At 38.6% G+C, this 20188-nt stretch overlaps 1 pseudogene; it reads left to right on the top strand.

The window, feature by feature from the left end:
- Positions 1-9960, top strand: part of LOC120854159 — a 44016-nt pseudogene extending 34056 nt beyond the window's left edge.
- The last annotated feature ends 10228 nt before the right edge of the window (positions 9961-20188 follow it).

The raw sequence follows: 20188 nt of genomic DNA on the forward strand, positions 1-20188 counted from the left end.
TGTTTCTAAAGCTGGGTATATGAAGTATGTAAGTTACTATCTAACTCTCAGAGAGGTTGGACCTTTGTGGATGCTCTGCCATATTTGATCAATATGTACTTATATAACAGCAATGCTGCATTTATCCCTGTTGTCTATCATCTACTAAAAATGAATCGCCCGAAAATTGCAGGAGGTCACACAGCGTTTTTCTAGTCATTTGTACTGCCTTCTTATTTCATGATGTCTTCATACAAATGCAAAGTTTGGTAAACACACACACATTTATTTTCACATATGGATTGATCAGTATGCAAAAACTGTCCATGGCACTGCTTTCAGCTCTACTGGAACCGAAAGGAGCTGAATAGAAGCTCACTCAGTTTCTGCTGTGGGGCGTGGGGCTAGGCAGTCACTGCCTGCGTCCCACCAATAGGGGTCTCCGGTGTACCACAGAACTGTTTTTATAACGGCTCCATTATGATTATTTACAGTATGCTGTACATGCAGACAGAGGCACGGGGGCAGAACAGATTTATATGGGCTGGGGCTGATACTGATTTATTCAAGGAGTGAAAGGATGACGTCACAAGTAATGAGGAGAAGCAAAGACATGTCTAGGTTTGGTGTGAGAACACCTTCAACCTAACAGTGCAGACACAATCTGACTGTTCCTCAAACGGAGGAAAGAATAGCCAGGCAGCTCTGCTGGTATGGCCAATCTAAGTATGTGTCTTTGTTTAGATGAAACATCCAAAAGAATGAGTGAATGTCTCTTTTCTCATTTGAGTGTCTTGGGAATGAATTGCCTGTCTAAATCTCAACCCTGAAATTAGTTCCTAATAACGTTTTATAAAGTTATTCATATTTTAGGAGATTGTCAGTGTTTAAACTTGTCTTTCTGCTCCTTTATTATTGATAATTAAAGTAAGAAAATTCAGAAAGGTCAATTATGATTTACTATAATTGAATGTTAACATTTAGGTCATATTTAGGAGTAGCAATATAGGTTCATGATATATAAAGCGTGTCATAACATATTTTCTTTTTATGCATCACGGAATTCCTTTGTGCCATCCATTCTGTGAAATTTTAGTTTTTAAAACTCTCTTACCAACAAATTAAGATATTTCTGCAGTTTGGGGATTAGATCTGTTTGTGTAGAAGGCAACAGGTATTCAAAACGCTTTCCTCATTCGTTCATTTAACAAACATTTGTTTAGGCTGTGCGTTGTGAAGTCACTCAGTGTCTAAAGGAAAATCTCTCCCTTTAGGGAGTGCTGTCTAGTAAATGATAAATAAAAAAGAACTCCTAATAGAAAAACAGACTGAGGAAGGAGCTAGCATTGAGGCAAAAGTAAGACTGTGAGAGAGAAAAGAGGATTAAATGGTTAATTCTGAGAGAGGGGGTTAAAAAATAAGATGGCCTTTGAGATAAGTTGTGGATGAAGTTTAGGACTGTGGTGGCCAGTGCGGGAGAGAAGATAATTTCATGTGCAAAGACTTGGAGGCTATTCATGGAATGACAAGTGAGCATAGAAACGGAGTAAACAGTAAGAGATGTGTTGGCTTCCTCTTCCAGATAAGGGAAGATAGGTGAAATTATAAAGGATAAAGACAGCTTTGGTGAAGGTGAATTGAATTCAGAATTCAAGGTTTTGATGGAATGGAAAGAAAACCAGGTAAATATAGGATATTAATTTCCCAGAATCAGAGTCAGGAAACTTAGGGGATTGTCAAAAACAACCCCACTGGAAAGAAGTACATAGCTGTGTAAAGGCTGATTTAATAAAACCCCATGTCACACACCACCTGTTTCACTTTTCCACATTTAACTATGGCCAGGTTTGGGGACAGAGTACTGGTTACAACCCATTTATGCCACCCTAACTAGCTGGGTTAATTAGTTAGGAGGTAGTCTCTTTAGTCTTCTCCAGATTAATTTCTTAAAATTAATTTTCTATAAAATAATTTCTATTCAACTTAAATTAATAGATCATTTTCTGTAAAATAAGATGTATCAGCTTATAGCTGAGGTCCTCACCAGCTCTTAAGGATCCTGGGGATCAAAGTAAGACTGAAGACCCAGTAAGGCATTATCCCAAGAGACAATGGGGTTCAGAAGAGCTGCATATTTTAAAGGAAATACCAGTAAGGACACAGAAAACTATCTCATTGTTAATGTGAGAAAGATAAATGCTACCAAGGAATAACTTGACGAAATGAAGGCCAAAGAGCTCAAGTTCAGAAAACAATACTGTAAGATCTGAAAAATGAGACTAGGATATTAGAAATGAATATTACAGCAGCTTCTAAGTTTCCTGGGATCAACTGAACTCGTGCAGCAAAACCATACTTGGGCAAAACTGATTTCATATATAGCTTCCTTTCAGTGACTCTTCTTTTGATTCAGTTAAAATTGAGTGGCTAACATAAGGAAGAAAATGAGAGGACTGAGTGATTAATTGTAATTTGAGGAACCATGGAAGGCTTCCCAGAAGAGATGACAACTGGGCCCAATTACTAATAGTGAATTCTGATTTTTATAGGATGAGAGTGGACAGAAAGGCACCTTGAGTTAAAGGACTGGTATGTCAGAAGACAGTCGGAACCACTGAGACTTCTTGGAATTGACAGGTTACATTTCAGAAACAGAGGAAACCTACCTGGGTGAATAAAAACCAAAAGGGGAGATTCTTCTAACTTGCTATTAGCTAGGCAGATGGTGTTCCTTAGGTGCCAGCTATTGATGTGCAATCTCTCTGAAATTCTTGGGAACTTAGATAATGGAATGGCACCAAGATGATGAGATAAAGTGACAGACAATTTGAAATCTACTAACCTTTCAAGTTGTAAAAATGGCTAGTGATAATTGAGACAACTCTTTATTGGAATACAATATATGTAATGTACATGGGGAAAGAAGCCGCAAATGAAATTTAGAAAATGAGTCACTATGCACATTGGACAGGAAAAGATAGGGTATAAAGTTGGACGTGAATCAATAATACAGTTATAACACTACAGGTCATGCTTTGGGGTCTCTTAAAAGGTGAGAGAGCTTTGAAAGAAGATGCTTCTGCCTCACCAGTTTCAGATCCTTTAACTTAAGACATATGATGGGCATAGCACTTACAATGTCCATTTTCTGGTAAACACCAATATAACATGGATATCAAGCCAAGTTATAAGTTTGCAGTTCAATTCATTTAAGCCAAACATTGATTGTAAATATCACAGATGCTCTTATAAAATTTAACATAGTATTTAGTTTGGGATGAAGGTGGAGCTGGAAAATGGTGTAAAATAAGAATTAGGTTATTCTACACAAAACAAAAAGATGTAAACAAATGAAAGTATTAGAAATTTTTAAAGGCACAGAAAATAGGTCCTCTGAAGGAACCTTATACTCACTGAGTATGTAATTCAGATGAAAGAGAAATGAAGGGTGTCCCAGTAGCACTCTGAAGGAAGACTTTTGAGAAAACTAGTGATCAGTTTTAAGTCTTCACCTGATTTAACTTGAAACATCCTCAAATTACAGGATTACAGTTATTGAAGTTAGTTGAAAGAATGCTGTTTTGCTAATAGAAATGATTATTAGATGTAGAAACTGGCCCAGGATAAAGGCTGGATGTCAGACTGCCTTGCTGAACTATGGCTATTCTACTTGGTGGTTAAGTACTTAACTTCTCTGAGCAAGGTTACTTAGCTTCTCTGGGCCTCTATATTTTTTTCAGTAAGATCAACATAAAAAGTGGCTGCTATCTCAAAAGATTTTGTGAGGATTAAATGTACTAATATAAATGAAAGCACTGAGAATAATTCTGGGATATAGTAAATGCTCAATAATGATTAGCTCTTATTACTATTACTTGAATAATTGGTGCTCATTGACTATCTATTGATTATCACAGCTAAGGTTGCCAGATTATCTATCTTAAATAATAAAGGCAGTAATTTTATGGGGGTGTGGTTTAGTTAGAGCCCTGCTTGCTTGAATTATATACTGCCCTGGTGTTTTTCTTTCCTAAGCAGGTGTGCCATAGATGTGTACAAAATACTTCTGGATGTTAAAAGGCAAGATTAAATAACAAAATGCTTTGACAACTCATTGTGAAAACAGGTTCTGATAATTAACTGAAGGCACTGAAAGCATTTTGAGGGGGTAGCCCTATATCTCCAATTGCAGACATGAGACAACTCTGCAGAGAGAGACAACTGTCCCAAAGCTTAGGACATTTTGAAAGTGGAGCCCAGCTCCATAGACTGTGACAATGCGCAGTGGTTGATGAGTTGGTTCTAGAGGCTTCTGAATTTTAATGATGCTGGAGATGATATTGTGTGTCCTTCAGCTTGTTAGAGTGACACCAGCACTCCATAAATCATAATACCTGTGTATTGTAAAATCAATAGCAAAGTGCTATTTCAGCGCTAACCCTTAATAAGTTTTTCAGTGCTCTAACAGCTTAAACTTTGCCGTAATGCCATTGGACCTGTAGGTTAGGATCAGAGCATGCTTAATTTGTTTCGTAATAGAGACTTTTCACTAATGAAGGACCGATTAGTTAAGCTTTGGTTGCCACTCTGGTGATCAGTTGGCAGAACAGCCTCTGCAATTAAACTCGTGTATCTCTGTCCTGAAGCAAAAAAGCAGGCTTAAACAGTCAATAAATGTTAATCCAGTCACAACCTGTCTCTCCCTTTGAAGGCTGCCCAGGAGGGTTTCCACCCTCCCCACATCACATTTTTTTCATCTTGTTTTAAATGTGGTGGTCCCCATGGAGTCGGGATGTGCGTACATGACCTCCCATGGTTCTGTAATAAGATCTGGCATGCTAACAACATTGTCTACAGATCTGTCATCTATAGGTCTGTCTGTCCCTCCCCCTCCCTTATCTCCTCGTCTCTTTATCCAAGGTTGAAGAGTAAATGAGCAATTGAAGCTCACGAGACTTACAGAAGAAATTGGGTAAATATGTATGCTAAAAGGAGGGTGTGCTTTTGTGTTGCTAGGACAAATATTATGGTCTCTCTCACTTTCACTACATGTGTATGGCTGGGATGACGTAGTAAAGCTTCTTCCTTGTTTGCTTTTATTGCAGTGAATGTGGGTTGTAATTGTCACTGATGCTAGGAATGGAGAGCTTAGGGCAGAGCCAGCAGCAAAGCGGAACTACAAAATGATTCGCAGGAACTGGGAGGAAGGAGAAAAAAAGAAAAAAGAAAAAACTGGGACATAAAAAAGTCTTCTAAAAACTATTTAGTATTCCGATGTTATCTCTGCTCTAAAGCAAAATTCCAGATATTTTCCATTGTTTAACTACTTATTTACATAAGAGAGAGAAGTAACACTGACAGCCACAGAAGAAAGTGGCTAATATAGACTGTGGCCCAATGACTTGTGGATGAAAAGAGTGATCTGAAAACATAAATGACTTCTGTTAGATATGAGACCACATGCTTTGGGAGTCTAATGACATTTATTTTTCTCCTCTAACTAGGAGCTTGCACTCCATAGGGTGGCCTTGACTTTACATAGTTAGCCTGTGTTCTTGATTGGAAGTTTCAAAGTTGTGGGGAAAGGAGAGTGAGTGGGTGAAAGCAGTGGAAGTTAGTTTTCTAGGAGTCACAGGTATTGGGGTAGCAGTGCTGGAAATTGATACAGGGTACAAATCAAAATAGTGAGAATCAAAATAGGGAGCAAGAGGATTTAACTTCCTCTTAACCTGGTTGTGTAAAATTGTTCTTTGGTTGGCACTTAATTTATGATAACATTTAATCATTCAGAATAAGGTAAATTAGCACTCAGTATTAACTTGATCTAACTATGCTTTTTAAAAACTTTCTGAACCTGGAGAGCTCTTTTACAAGGGTCTTCTTCCTGAAATGCAAACAATATAAGATCTGATAGCTATGCAGTAGGCAGGAATTAATCATGTCCCTATAAACTCATTTATTTTTTAAGAATCCCCAGTCAGTTCTCTGTGACTCATTGTTTTTTCGGGGAAAAGAGTTTCAAAGCACTGCCACAGAATATACATAAAAGTAATACTGCTTTAGTAAAGGCAGACCCTTTCAATTATTCACTTAATAGATGTTTATTGTCTACTGTGTATTCCTCATTAAGCCAGGTATAGAAGAAACAATGAAAAACAAGACAAGGAAGGTCTCTGCCCTTGATCCTATGCCCACTGTTGGAAACTCTAAAAATATGCAAAGGAATACATTTAAAATAGAAAAGTCAAACACAAATCATGAGTACTGGCAGCAAAAAACAATCAGTGTTACTCAAGTAATTTATAACCCTAATGGACACTGAGCCACAGGATGCAAGCCTTGTCATTCTTCCTGAACACTCATTGTGTAAAAAGCACTATTAGATATTGCAGGTAATTTTCAAGAATGTTAAAGAAATTCAGCTTTCAAACTTTATAATTTTATTTTTCTCCTTCAAGAACATAAGATGGAATATGTTTCAGAAAAACTGTAATCAATTAAAGAGATGTAACATCTATATTTAGACTTCATTTCCTTGTTTTACATTATAGACATGTTGTTGAAGTGGTGGCTATATAATGGTATCATTTGAAACACACATTTAAAGAAATCCTGCTATGATTCTTTTTACTAAACAGAGGAAAACCTTTTTAACACAGATAAATCACTAGATGTTTTTTGTCCTCTAGGTCTGAGTTTTGGTAAGTTGGGTTTTCCTGATCAACAGACGTGTGTGCATGTACGTATAAAGCTTCTCAGTGAGTCTGAGTAACCAACGAGGCAGGAAATGCAGGGAGATCCTGCCTGGGAATATTTAGGGAGAAGTGATTCTGCAGCCTGTGATCAGTGGGACCCCTTGCTCCTGGACTTTATGCATCCAACACCACAAGCCAAGGACAGTCCATCTGAGTCAGCAGCAGAGAGCAAGCAGGAACCAAGAGAAATAAATCGATATCATCATCAGTGTTGTTTAACATTTCTTTGTTAAGCTTTGCAGCCTAACAAATATTTTACAACTCTTTTGTTCCCTAGACTGGTTAACCAAGAAACAAATCCGGAAGGAAAGGAGCTCTGTTCCCAAGCTTCTGGGAGGGAACTTACTGTTCTCTTTAACCAATTAAAGGCCATTAAAAGCATGTGGTTTTTCCCTTAAGGCTTTAATTTAAATAGAGGCAATGATGTTGCTAATAGAGGTGCCTCTTCTTTCATTTAAGTGTGGATGGCATAAATACCATCCCTGTGGTGAGGACTGTGGCCGGGATAGAAGAATGGTGTATGTTGAAATGGAAAAGGTTAGTGGCAAGAGAGGAGCCTCTTGGATCTCTTGGTCCTGCCCCACAGTCTCTTCCCAGAAGCGCTTAGTGCCAGTTTACTGGCTTCCCAGTTCCTTCCCATTCTTCCCAGTATATGCAGTAGGAACAGACAGAAGGAGTTCTCACAGTGCATTGGTCTCCAAAGAAGCAGATACAGATTGTGTAATAGATAGGCATAGCTTAGTGGCAGATTGTAAAGAAGGATGAATTAATCTCAGGACAGAGCCTCTGAGGTTAAACAGACAGCGCAGGTGCAGTGCACCTCAGGAAACGGAGACCTGTTTCTGCTCTCTGTAAAAACACTCATGTGGTTTTGGGGATGAACCTCTTCTGAAGAGGATCCAGAAACTTGCATTTAATTCTCAATTGTGTAAATCTGTCTAGACAGTTCTTTTGGAATGGGCCCCTTGCCTTTCTCTGGTAGAACCTTTCTGATACGTCATACTGTTAGGGTTGCCATGAGGTTTGGGCATACTGGGAATTGAATGTTTTGGATATTAAGCTCCATTCTCACCATTTTTTTTAGGATTAGAAAGTTCTTCCAACAACAAGCCAGGCTAATTTGAGAGTTATTGTGGGTAGAAACAGAGAAAAGTATGAAGCAAACTTTCTGTAGTCCAGTGAGTGACGGAGGGGAAAGAATTGACTACACCATAAATTACAGCAAGCAGAGAAGGATCTGAGGTCTGACACACTGCATTTGAATATCTGCTTTGCCATTTAACTTTGTGACTCTGGCTAAACCTCCTGGAGCCTTATTTTCATGGGATTGCTGTGAAATTTTATAGAAAACACATATATAAAGCACCTAAAACAGCAGGCACAAAGAGCTGCTGCTCTAGACCTATTGATTTCCCTGTAGTTTTACTTTCTTTTGTTTTTTGGCTAAATTCAACTACTCATGCTCTTTTAACCTTTTAAGATAAAATGCCTACAAATGAGACAACAGTATATTAGAAAGGTTAAAACATAAAACTCAAGGAGATATTTAATTTTATTTGTATATGGGGTGTGCTGTAGTTAAGTACATGAAGTTTGTGCATTTCCTATTTCCTCTTGCAAAGATGTAGCAAATGAAATGGCCATTTGTAAGCATTAATGGATAATTTGAAAACACTGGTATTGTCGAAAAGCTTCCCTCTCAATAGGCCCTGCTAATGTTTAGGATTTTATTCCACAATATGATGGTTAACATGCGCTAATCATGAAAAACCATTATTAATGCCCCTATGATTGAAAGCACTGTATAGTATTTCCAAATCGATTTGAACCCCACTAAATCCTAGACCCACACGGAAACAAAACTGGTGTGTGACAAGCAATTGTTTTTCCTAAGTCCCAATAACTCAAATATTTTCATTAAAATACACAAAACCCTGGACTTACTTGCAGCCTGGAAAGTACATTTATTTTTTCTCCTTTTTATTTTTAAACAAAGGAGCAGAAAACATCAGAAATAATGAAAGCGGCATATTTTTACTGCTCTTTTCTTACAAGAACTGATTTTTAATGAAATTTAGTTTAAAAAAAAAAAAATCTCGTTCCTGTGCTGAACCTTTTTGCATGGCACATTCCAGCCTGGGGCTATCTTTTATTGGCCAAGTTATAAACCCCAGAAAAGGGGGTTTTATAGTGGAAATGCTGACAGAACCCGAATAGTGCTACTGGGTGCCTCTCTAATTAGTCTGAAATTCTGAAAGCCGAATTCCATAATATGTAGCCTGTACTGTAGTGAGATTACAGTGTGGGCCAAACCCCAAGCTTAACTGGACGTTTCATGTGCAATCGGGGCTTCATATAGACTATGGTGGAGCCTTTTACAGTTATAAAATGCTGGTACTTTTAAGCAAGAGAAGTCTTTATTGGTCCTCTTACTTATTTAAATGTTAAATAAGAGTGTTTGGATATTTTTTGATAATCTAGGAGTCCCTGGCATGCAGACCCCACTTCCCAGACAAGCTTCCACCTGGGCCTGGATAGTTGGATTTCTAGGAATCCATTTTAGCCCTTATTTAAACACTTTCCATAAAGCCAGTTTTTATTTGTGCTCAAGTGTTTGGTGCTAATGTTGACAGAGAAACATCCTGCTAGGGCGCTGAAGTGAGTAAACAACAGGACTTGTACAGCTTTATACACAGGAGTCCATTTCGGCTTGTCGCCCTCTCTGCCCTGCCCCCATCCGACTCGCCTAGTCTTGGCCCCTTTGCCTGGAAAGATTAACAGGCGCTCAAACTTGCCCGGCACCGGTCTGATAGGACCCATTTTTCTTGCAGCTGTGAACCCCAGGCACAAGATCCCTCAGCTAAGGTGCCGTGGCCCTGGCCTTGAGCTGGCCCAGCTCTTCCCCCAGGGCCCTACCCAAGAAAAAACCAGGAGTTCCAGAATCACTTTAAGAGTCAAGAACCCTCCCCCTTCCTGCATTGCGAGCCTGATTTCCCTCTTATTTCTCCTTAATCTTTCAGTTGACTGGGTTCCTCCCACCATGGGTTTCAGCGTCCAGAGGTATTCCGCCACATTCAAGAGATTAGGGGACACATGGAACGAGTCTCCTGTCCGCAATAGTCCAAGCGATATATGTCCCCAAAGTAAACAGCAAGGCCAACGAAAAGTCAGAAAGACCGAAGTTCTTACAAGCGCCATCCTGGACGACAACCTTGGTGCCTTGTAGCTAAAGGCTCTACAGGCATAAGTTTGTTCACCCTGAAAACCTAGAGAACATTTTACGTTGTTAAAATTTATTTTTAATTGGAAAATAATTGCTTTATAATGTTGTGTTGGTTTCTGAGGTACAACAACGTGAATCAGCTGTAAGTATCCTATTTTAATGAAACTGGCAATCAAACTGCCTTTCTCTTGGAACTTGTTGTTCCCTTGCATAGTATTTTTGGTCCAGACATTACTCCTTGGCAATTTTCAGGAACCAGGACTCTGCTTTATCTCTGCACTCTTCTTTCTTGACTATATTTCCTTTATTTCTACATTCCCTCACTTCCCTAGTCAGGAATGTTTGAATCTACCCTTTGGAACCCAAGGACAGTCAAGGAGCCAGACGCCTGTTTTCCTGCAAACAAGGGACAGGAATCACAGGAAGGTTTTTCTACTACCCAGGAGCACCCCCACAGAGCCCTGCTTGTTTTTGAACCCTATTCCCTCCCTACATCTCACTCCTCACTATTCTAAAATTCTCCTTAATCTTGAGAGGAAGAGACGTGAGACAAGAAAGAGAATAAAGTTTTGGAAAGAGAAGTTAATCATAAACTCAGCAGAGAAACTTAGCTTTAGGCACTGAGCCAGGTTTGGTTTGCCTGTTGCTCAGTAAGTCAAAATGCTGAGACACCAAAGGCTGCCGCAAAGAGTGGAGACAGAACAAGCTTCAGAGCTGCGTCCCTGAGGGCAAGGGGCTGGGGTTTTATAGGATGACTATAAAGAAGCAGGGCAGTCTCGGGCGTGGGGGGCATGGGAGTGCAGGGAAAGGTGATTGGATAAAGGTGCAGTAGTCATCACTGCACGGGTGTAACTGAGCTATAAGCCTCTGCATGTTCTTAGCATGAGCTGAGGGTGGAGTTTTCACCCCTCTGATGTCAAAAGGTTACTGAGTGGACACTTGTGCACGCCCAGTTGCATGGTCCATTGTCCTATCCAGTCTTAATCAACTCAGCAGGAACCGGGCACAGCTGACTCAAAGTTCTTGGAAAACAACTTGGGCAAACATCTTTTTGTTTAGGCTCTGTGCCATTTGGAGGGCATGCAACTCTTTTGTATTGACAATGAAAACAACCTTGGTAAGTGAAGGCAGGTTAAATGGATTTTGACTAGCGATTAGCCACGGTTTCAAGAAGACATTTTAATAAAGAGAAGTTTGAGTGAAATAAGATTGGCATCTCTCTAAGATTTAGCTGATTGAACTCGCTACTGAGTAGTAAGACTCCAGGAAAGGCACTGCAGCAATGGCATACTAGTGGACTCATTTTCAGTGGGTAAACCGCAGGTTGAGGAAAGAGAGTGGCTGGAAGGGGATAAGCTGATCCTAAAGCTTGCATGAAAGATAAAGAATCAAAAATCGTCAAGGTACATTTGAAGAAAACAGGAAGTGAGAATTCATCCTAGAAGATATCAAAGCTTCTTGTAAAGTTACAGTAATGAAGACATTGGGCTCTTGGTTGCAAGACAAGTAGACCCATGAAAGAGACCGCAAAGTCCCAAAATAGACATATGGGCATTGAGCAGTTCTAGAGATAGCATGAGATCTCAGTGACATCAACTTTTTTAAAATGATGCTTGCACAAATGGATAAAGAGGTAAAAATGTAGATTTCTTATATCATATCATATGTGAAAATGCATTTCAGAAGAGAAAAGGGAAACATTTAAACTTTTACTATTAAATATGGAAAATATCTATATAAAATGGGATAAAGATTTGTTAAATAAAATGCACAAACCATAGGAAGAGATTGATCAAGTAGGTTAACTGAAGTTACACTGAGAAGCTGCAGACTAGAAGATATTTGCAATATATATAACTGATAAAAGAGTAGATGCTGTGTGTGCATGTGTGTGTGCATGTGTGTGTAGGCACACTTATTTATTCATGAGTTCTGGGAGTATAAATTGTCCAGTCCCTTTGGATAGAATTTGGCAATATCCAATGTGGTTAAAGTTGAGTATACTCTATCACACAGCAATTTCCAGTCTAGTGTATACTGTAAAGAAAATTTGCTGATGTGTATAAGGAGTCACATGTAAGACTATTCAATGCAGTATTGACATGACAAAGAATCAGAAACAATGTAAATGTTTATCAAGTATGAAACAGAAAAAAATTGTTATACAAATGTTGGCAACTACACTGTTGGTGGGAATGTAGACTGGTGCAGCTACTGTGGAAATCAGTATGGAGGTTCCTCTAAAAACTAAAAACAGAACTATCATATGACCCAGTAATTCCACTCCTGGGTATATATCTGAAAGAAACAAAAACACGAATTCCAAAAGATACATGCACCCCAATGTTCATAGCAGCATTAATTACAATAGCCAAGATATAGAAGCAACCTAAGTGTCCATCAACAGACAAATGGATAAAGAAGATATGGTATATATAAACAATGAAATACTACTCAGCCACAAAATAGAATGAAATATTTTCCGTTTGCAGCAACATGGATGGATTTGGAGAGCATTAAGCTAAGTGTTCTTTGGAAGGAATGATGCTAAAGCTGAAACTCCAATACTTTGGCCACCTCATGCGAAGAGTTGACTCATTGGAAAAGACTCTGATGCTGGGAGGGATTGGGGGCAGGAGGAAAAGGGGACGACAGAGGATGAGATGGCTGGATGGCATCACCGACTCGATGGACGTGAGTCTGAGTGAACTCCGGGAGTTGGTGATGGACAGGGAGGCCTGGTGTGCTGCGATTCATGGGGTCGCAAAGAGTCGGACATGGACACAACTGAGCGACTGAACTGAACTGAACTGAAGCTAAGTGAAGAAAGTCAGACAAAGAAAGTCAGACAGAGAAAGGCAAATGCTGTATGATAATATTTTCATGTGGAATCTAAACATAACAAATTGATGAATGTAACAAAAAGCAGACTCACAGATTTAGAGAACAAACTAGTGGTTACCAGTAGGGAAGGAGGAAGGGCAATATAAGGGCAGGGGGTGGGACAGAGAAATTGTTGTATGTAAGATAGGATCAAGGATGTATTATACTACAGTGGGATATATCCAATATTTTGAAATAACTGTAAATGGAAAGTAACTTTTAAAATAGTATAAAAAATTAAAGAATAGCTAAAAAAAGAGAAATTCTTATAAAATCATAAAATGGAATTTATACTATATAATGGTTAAAGCAAATGAATTAGATCTACCTGTACCTACACGGATACATCTCAAAAACATATAGTTAATTGAAAAAAGCAATTTGCATGGATATATACAGAATATATACACTTTGAAACTATTAATAATTTTAAAAATTCACTAGATACTTCTGTTATGGGTAAATATATATGTTGCAAAGTAAAATGATAAGGTTATAAGGGCAATATTATATCTTCCAGATCATGATTTCCTCTGGGGAGCAAACAGGAGGAATAGTTAAATCTATATAGTTTTATAAGCTTTATAAAAATTTCTATTTGCATTTTAAATTTCATCCTCTTACTATTTTCCTTTTAATGTATAATTTACAATGTACATAGGCTACAGTATATTAGAACACATATTATTAATATTAATGTAATCATTATATAATCACATGCAATCTTATGCAAAATGCTTGAGATGCTTTTTCACATATATAAACAACTTATTATATCAATAAATCATTCTCTTCAATATTATTTATTTAACTAGCACCTTTTTGTTATTTTTTTGTAATATTTTCAATCATAACATTTATTTCTGATTATAAAAATAGACATTTGTTGTAGAAAATATAAAAATACAGAGAAAAGTTTAAATCACTCATTATCCTATCACTCAAAGAAAATAAAAATTAATATTTTTGTTCGTGTTTTTTTCCATTCTGTGTGTTTGTACATTTGCAATATGTAGACTAAAATTCTAATTTTGGAAAATCTATTAAAAACTAGCAGAGGTAGTTTGCCTTTTTTAACTTTATATTTTATCATAAGCATTTCTCCATATCATTAAATATTCCTTAAAACCTTAAAATTTAATAGTTATATAGTTTCCATCAAATAGATTGACCATAAATCACTTAGCCAGACCAACTGTTGGACATTGATCATATTTCCAATTTGTCACTACTGTAAATAGCACTGTAATAAATTCTGTTATATAAAAATTGTGGTAAGCCTTGGCGATTATGGCAGACTCTGGGTCAAAGGATAAGAACTTTTTAAGGCTCTTAATACATATTGCCAAACTGCTTTCCAAAAAGAATCAGACAATATTTTATACCTACACATAAGTGATATGGGGATATATTAAAGACATTAAACATTTTATTTTTATATAATCTAAGTGGGCATGTTAATGAATGAATGAATCTGTTCTTAAATTTGATAGAAGAATCTATACTTATGATTTAATTTGCTTGCAATCCATGGAAAAAAGTAGTTCTTATAAAGATAAAATGTTTTCATAATCGAAACATTAGTCATCTAACTTGATAAATGTTCTTTTAGTACGTACTGGAAACTAAAAGAAAAAATTGAATGTTTCTTTTGTGGTATAAAAACAAATGAATACATCTGGAAATACTATAAATTTACATATAAAGTTGCCTCAAAAATAGAGAAAAATACATATGGAAGAGGAAAAGATTCAATGTTTTTTAAATAATATGTACCATAATTGGAGCTTATTTATAAAACATTTTCATTATTAAAACCAAAACATATGGTTGTTTTTCATGAGAGTTGGCAAGTGTTTTTATTGCTTTATAAAAAATTATTGAATTATGCTCTATAAATCTAATCGGCATATAGATTTTTAATAGTATATATTCTCTTTCATTAACTTAGAGCTGTTTTCCATAAATTCCAAATAGTCGTTAAAGCTCAAAATAAGAGCTTATGAGGTTAAATCTAGGTGTTAAAAATTTAGACAAATCAAATTTTGAAATATAATTTTAGAACATGTTCTAGGTCTTTTCAGATTTTCATGGGAGGTGGATTCGAGGGATTTCTAAAGGAGTGCTATATTCTAACACCCACTGTGAAATATAAATGCTATCAATAGAAAAGCAAAGACTTTGGGATATTAAGTAGCTTTCAATTTCAGAAGTCAATAAAGGTCAGAGCTCTTTGACTGCAAAAGTGGGTTATATTTACTGCATTCATTCTTTCTAACACTCAAACAGACATGAAATTTCATGGATAATTTTTGCCAGTTTCAATCCAAGAAGAAAGACCCTCATGGAGATAAAGACCAAAACTGTCACATTTGTGCCTTAGAATGTGACAACAAACCAAAGTTACATCATATTTTGTTGAAGTTTGGAATTCAGTTCAAAACAGTTCCACTTTAAAAGTTCAGTCTATTAAAATAGTTTTTGTCTGTCTGTGCCACTTCCTGGGCTTCCTTGGTGTCTCTGATGGTAAAGAATCTGCCTGCAATGTGGGAGACCCACGTTTGATCCCTGGGTTGGGAAGATCGTCTGTAGAAGGGAATGGAAATCTACTCTAGTACTCTTGCCTCCATGGACAGAGGAGCCTGGTGGGCTACGGCTCACGGGGTTGCAAATAGTCAGACATGACTGAGCGACTACACTTTGGCCACTTTCTGCCTTTCATGAATGGACTTTGAGTGCCTCCAGAGATCAATGACAATGCCTACCAGGCTTCTTTGGGAGATGACTGGGGAAGGAGCACTCATCTGGTAGGGAGATGGGCAGTTCATGGGAAGGGATGGATGAGTATTCTTCTTGGAGTTCCTAGTGCCTACTGCTAGGCCCTAGGAGATCAGTGGGTGTCACGAATGTGCCAGAGGTAAAATAGGAATATTGTAATTTATTGAGTTAATATGATGACTTTCATTGTTGAGAGAAAAAATGAGTGCAAGAAAAAATAAAAGAAGTTTTATACAGACCCAAAGATAAACTCTTCACTGTTGATTCTAAACCAAAAATACACTGAACAGAGCAGAGTAGATAAACAAGTCCGGACTTCTTTGTTTTTATTTTTGTTTTCTGGAAATAAATTATAATGCTGTTTCGTTAGGATAAGATCAATTGGTGGCCCTAGTGGTAAAGAACCTGCCTGCCAGTGCAGGAGATGTAAGAGATGTGGGTTTGGTGCCTGGGTTGGGAAGATCCTCTGGGGGAGGGCATAGCTACCCACTCCTGTATTCTTGCCTGGAGAATCCCCATGGATGGAGCAGCCTGTTAGCCAGGCAGGCTACAGTCCATAGGGTCGCAAAGAGTTGGACACAACTGAAGCAACTTAGCATGCATGCATGCACAATTTATTAATTAGTACACATTGATTATGAATTTGAGCAAACTCTGGGGAACAGGGAAGGACAGGGGAAGCTGGCATGCTGCAGTCCCTGGAGTCGCAAAGAGTCAGACACGACTTAGTGACTAAACAATGGCAACAATATATTGATTACTTACTATGTGCCCAGCTATGTGCAAGGGAGACAAAGAGGCAAAAGCCATGGTTTCCTGCATGTAAGGAGTCAGTTTATTTGGGGACCTTAAGGCACAGGGGAAAATGAGACTGGATGATTGCATCCTTATTTTGAAGCTGACATTGCCATAGGAACTCATTCAGTTAATGACACCTATGTGTTTATAGGGTCACTGAACCTTTTCTACTGATTATGAAGCCAATAGTACAGATAGTTTTAGGCCCCACATCAGACTTTCCAACCTGAGGATCTGGCAAAGGGACTGGGACTCCATAGGGAACTTGACTTTGAAGGCCAGTGGGATCTGGTTACAGAACTTCCACAGGACTAGGAGAAACAGAGACTCTGGGAGGGCATAAACAAAACCTTGTGTGCACCAGGACCCAGGGAAAAGGAGCAGTGACCCCACAGGAAACAGAGCCAGACCTGCCTGTGAGTGTTTGAGGGTCTCCGGTGGAGGTGTGGGTTGGTAGTGGCCTGCCCTGGGGACAAGGGCACTGGTAGCAGCAGTCCTGGGAGGTGCTTGCTGCCATAAGACTCTTGGAGGTCACCACAAGCCCTACCACGGAGTCTTCAGACTCCAATACAGGGTTGCCTCAGGCCAAACAGCTAACAGAGAGGGAGCACAACCCCACCCATTAGCAGATAAAGATTTACTGAGCATGGCCCTATCCACCAGAGCAAGACCCAGTTTTCCCCACATCCAGTTCCTCCCATCAGGAAGCTTGCACAAGCTTCTTATCCTCATCCATCAGAGGGTAGATGGAAGAAGCAAGAACTACAGTCCCTCAGCAACCAGAATGAAAATCACAATCACAGAAAGCTAACCAAAATGGTCACATGGATCACAGCCTTGTGTAACTCAGTGAAGCTATGACTCACGCCATTCAAGACAGATGGGTCATGGTGGAGAATTCTGACAAAATGTGGTCCACTGGAGATGGCGATGGTAAACCACTTCAGTATTCTTGCCTCAAGAACCCCATGAACAGTATGAAAAGCAAAAAGATACGACACTGGAAGATGAGCCCAACAGGCTGGTAGGTGTCTATTATGCTATTGGAAAAGAGCAGAGAAATAGCTCCAGAAAGAATGAAGAGGAAGGGCCAAAGGGGAAATGACGCTGGATTGTGGATGTGTCTGGTGGTCAAAGTTGAGTCTGATTCTGTAAAGAACACTATTGCCTAGTAACCTGAAATGTTAGGTCTATGAATCAAGGTAAATTGAACATGGTCAAGCAGGAGATGGCAAGAGTGAACATCAACATTTTAGGAATCAGTGAATTAAAATGGACAGGAATGGGTGAATTTAATTCAGATGACCGTTATATCTACTACTGTGGGCAAGAATCTCTTAGAAGAAATGGAATAGCCCTCATAGTCAACAAAACAGCCCAAAATGCAGTACTTGGATGCAATCTTGAAAATGACAGAATGATCTCAGTTTGATTCCAAGGCAAACCATTCACCATCACAGTGATTCAAATCTATGCCCCAACCATTAATGCTAAGGGCTTCCCTGGGTAGCTCAGATGGTAAAGAATCTGCCTGCAATGAGGGAGATCTGGGTTTGATCCCTGGATCAGGAAGATCCCCTGAATAAGGAAATGGCAACCCATTCCAGTATTTTTGCCTGGAGAATCCTGTGGACAGAGGAGCCTGATGAGCTATAGTCCATGGGGTCACAAAGAGTCAGACACCACTGAGTGACGAACACTTTCACACTTTCAATTAATACCAAAGAAGCTGAAGTTGACTGGGTCTATGAAGACTTACCATACCTTCTAGAACTGACACCAAAAAAGATGTCCTTTTCAACATAGGGGATTAGAATGCAAAAGGAGGAAGTCAAGAGATACCTGGTATATAACAGGCAGGTTTGACCTTGGAGTAGAAAATGAAGCAGGGCAAAGGCTAATAGAGTTTTGCCAAGAGAACACACTGGTCATAGCAAATACCCTCTTCCAGCAACACAAGAGGCAACTGTAGACAATGGATATCACCAGACGGTTAACACTAAAATCAGACTGATTATATTCTTTGCAGCTGAAGATGGAGAAGCTCCATGCAGTCATCAAAAATAAGACCTGGAGTTGATTGTGGCTCAGATCATCAGCTTCCTATTGCAAAGTTCAGACTTAAATTGAAAAAAGTAGGAAATACCACTAGGCCATTCAAGGCCATTCAAGTATGACCTAAATCAAACCCCTTATGAATATACAGTGGAGGTGACAAATAGATTCAAGGGACTAGATCTGGTAGACAGAGTGCCTGAAGAACTATGGACAGATGTTTATTAACAATGTACAGGCAACAGTGACCAAAACCATTCCAAAGAAAAATAAATGCAAGAAGGCAAAGTGACTGTGAGAGGAGGCCTTACAAATAGCCAAGAAAAGAAGCGAAGGACAAAGGAGAAAGGGAAAGATATATGCAACTGAATATGCCGAGTTCCAAAGAAAAACAAGGAGAGATAAGAAAGCCTTCTTAAGTGAACAACGCAAACAAATAGAGGAAAACAATAGAATGGGAAAGACTAGAGATCTCTTCAAGAAAATTCGAGATACCAGAGGAACATTTCATGCAAAGATGGGCACAATAAAGAACAGAAGTGGCAAGTACCTAACAGAAGCAGAAGAGATTAAGAAGAAGTGGCAAGAATACAAAGTAGAACTATACAAAAAAATGTCTTAATGACCTGGATAACCATGATGGTGTGGTCACTCACCTAGGGCCAAACATCCTGGTGTGTGAAGTCAAGTGGGCCTTAGAATGCATCACTACTAACAAAGCTAGTGGAGGTGATGGAATTCCAGCTGAGCTATTTAAAATCCTAAAAGATGATGCTGTTAAAGTGCTGCAGTCAATATGCCAGCAAATTTGGAACACTCAGCAGTGACCACAGGACTGGGAAAGGTCAGTTTTCATTTTTATTTTAAAGAAAGGCAAAGAATGTTCAAACTAGTGTACAATTGTGCTCATTTCACATTCTAGCAAGATAATGATCAAAATCCTTCAAGCTAGATTTTAGCAGTACATGAACTGAGAACTTCCAGATGTACAAGTTGGATTTAGAAAAGGCAGAGGAACCAGAGGACAAATTGTTAACACCCGCTGGGTCACAGAAAAAGCAAAGGAATTCCAGTAAAACATCTGCTTCTGCTTCACTGACTATGCTAAAGCCTTTGACTATGTGGATCACAACAAACTGGGCAAAATTCTTAAAGAGATGAGAATACCAGTCCATCTTTATCTGTCTCCTGAGAAATCTGTATGTGGGTCTAGAAGCAACAGTTAGAACCAGACATGGAACAATGGACTGGCTCAAAATTGAGAAAGGAGTACATCAAAGCTGTACATTGTCACCCTGCTTATTTAATTTATACACAGAGTACATAATGTCAAATGTGGGGCTGGGTGACTCACAACCTGGAATCTAGATTGCCAGGAGAAATATCAACAATCTCAGATATGTAGATATATCACTCTAATGGCACAAAGCAAAGAGGAACTAAAGAGCCTCTTGATGAAGGTGAAAGAGGAGAGTGAAAAATTGGCTTAAAACTCAACATTCAAAAAACTAAGATCATGGCATCCAGTACCATCACTTCATGGCAAATAGATAGGAAAAAGTGGAAACAGTGACAGATTTTATTTCTTTGGGCTCCAAAATCACTGTAGATGGTGACTATAACTATGAACTTAAAAGATACTTGTTCCTTGGAAGAAAAGCCATGATAAACCTAGACAGCATATTAAAAGCAGAGATATCACTTTGCCAACAAAGCT

This window comes from Oryx dammah, unplaced genomic scaffold, assembly GCF_014754425.2.
Source record: "Oryx dammah isolate SB20612 unplaced genomic scaffold, SCBI_Odam_1.1 HiC_scaffold_27, whole genome shotgun sequence".
In the NCBI taxonomy this organism is placed as follows: Eukaryota; Metazoa; Chordata; class Mammalia; order Artiodactyla; family Bovidae; genus Oryx; species Oryx dammah.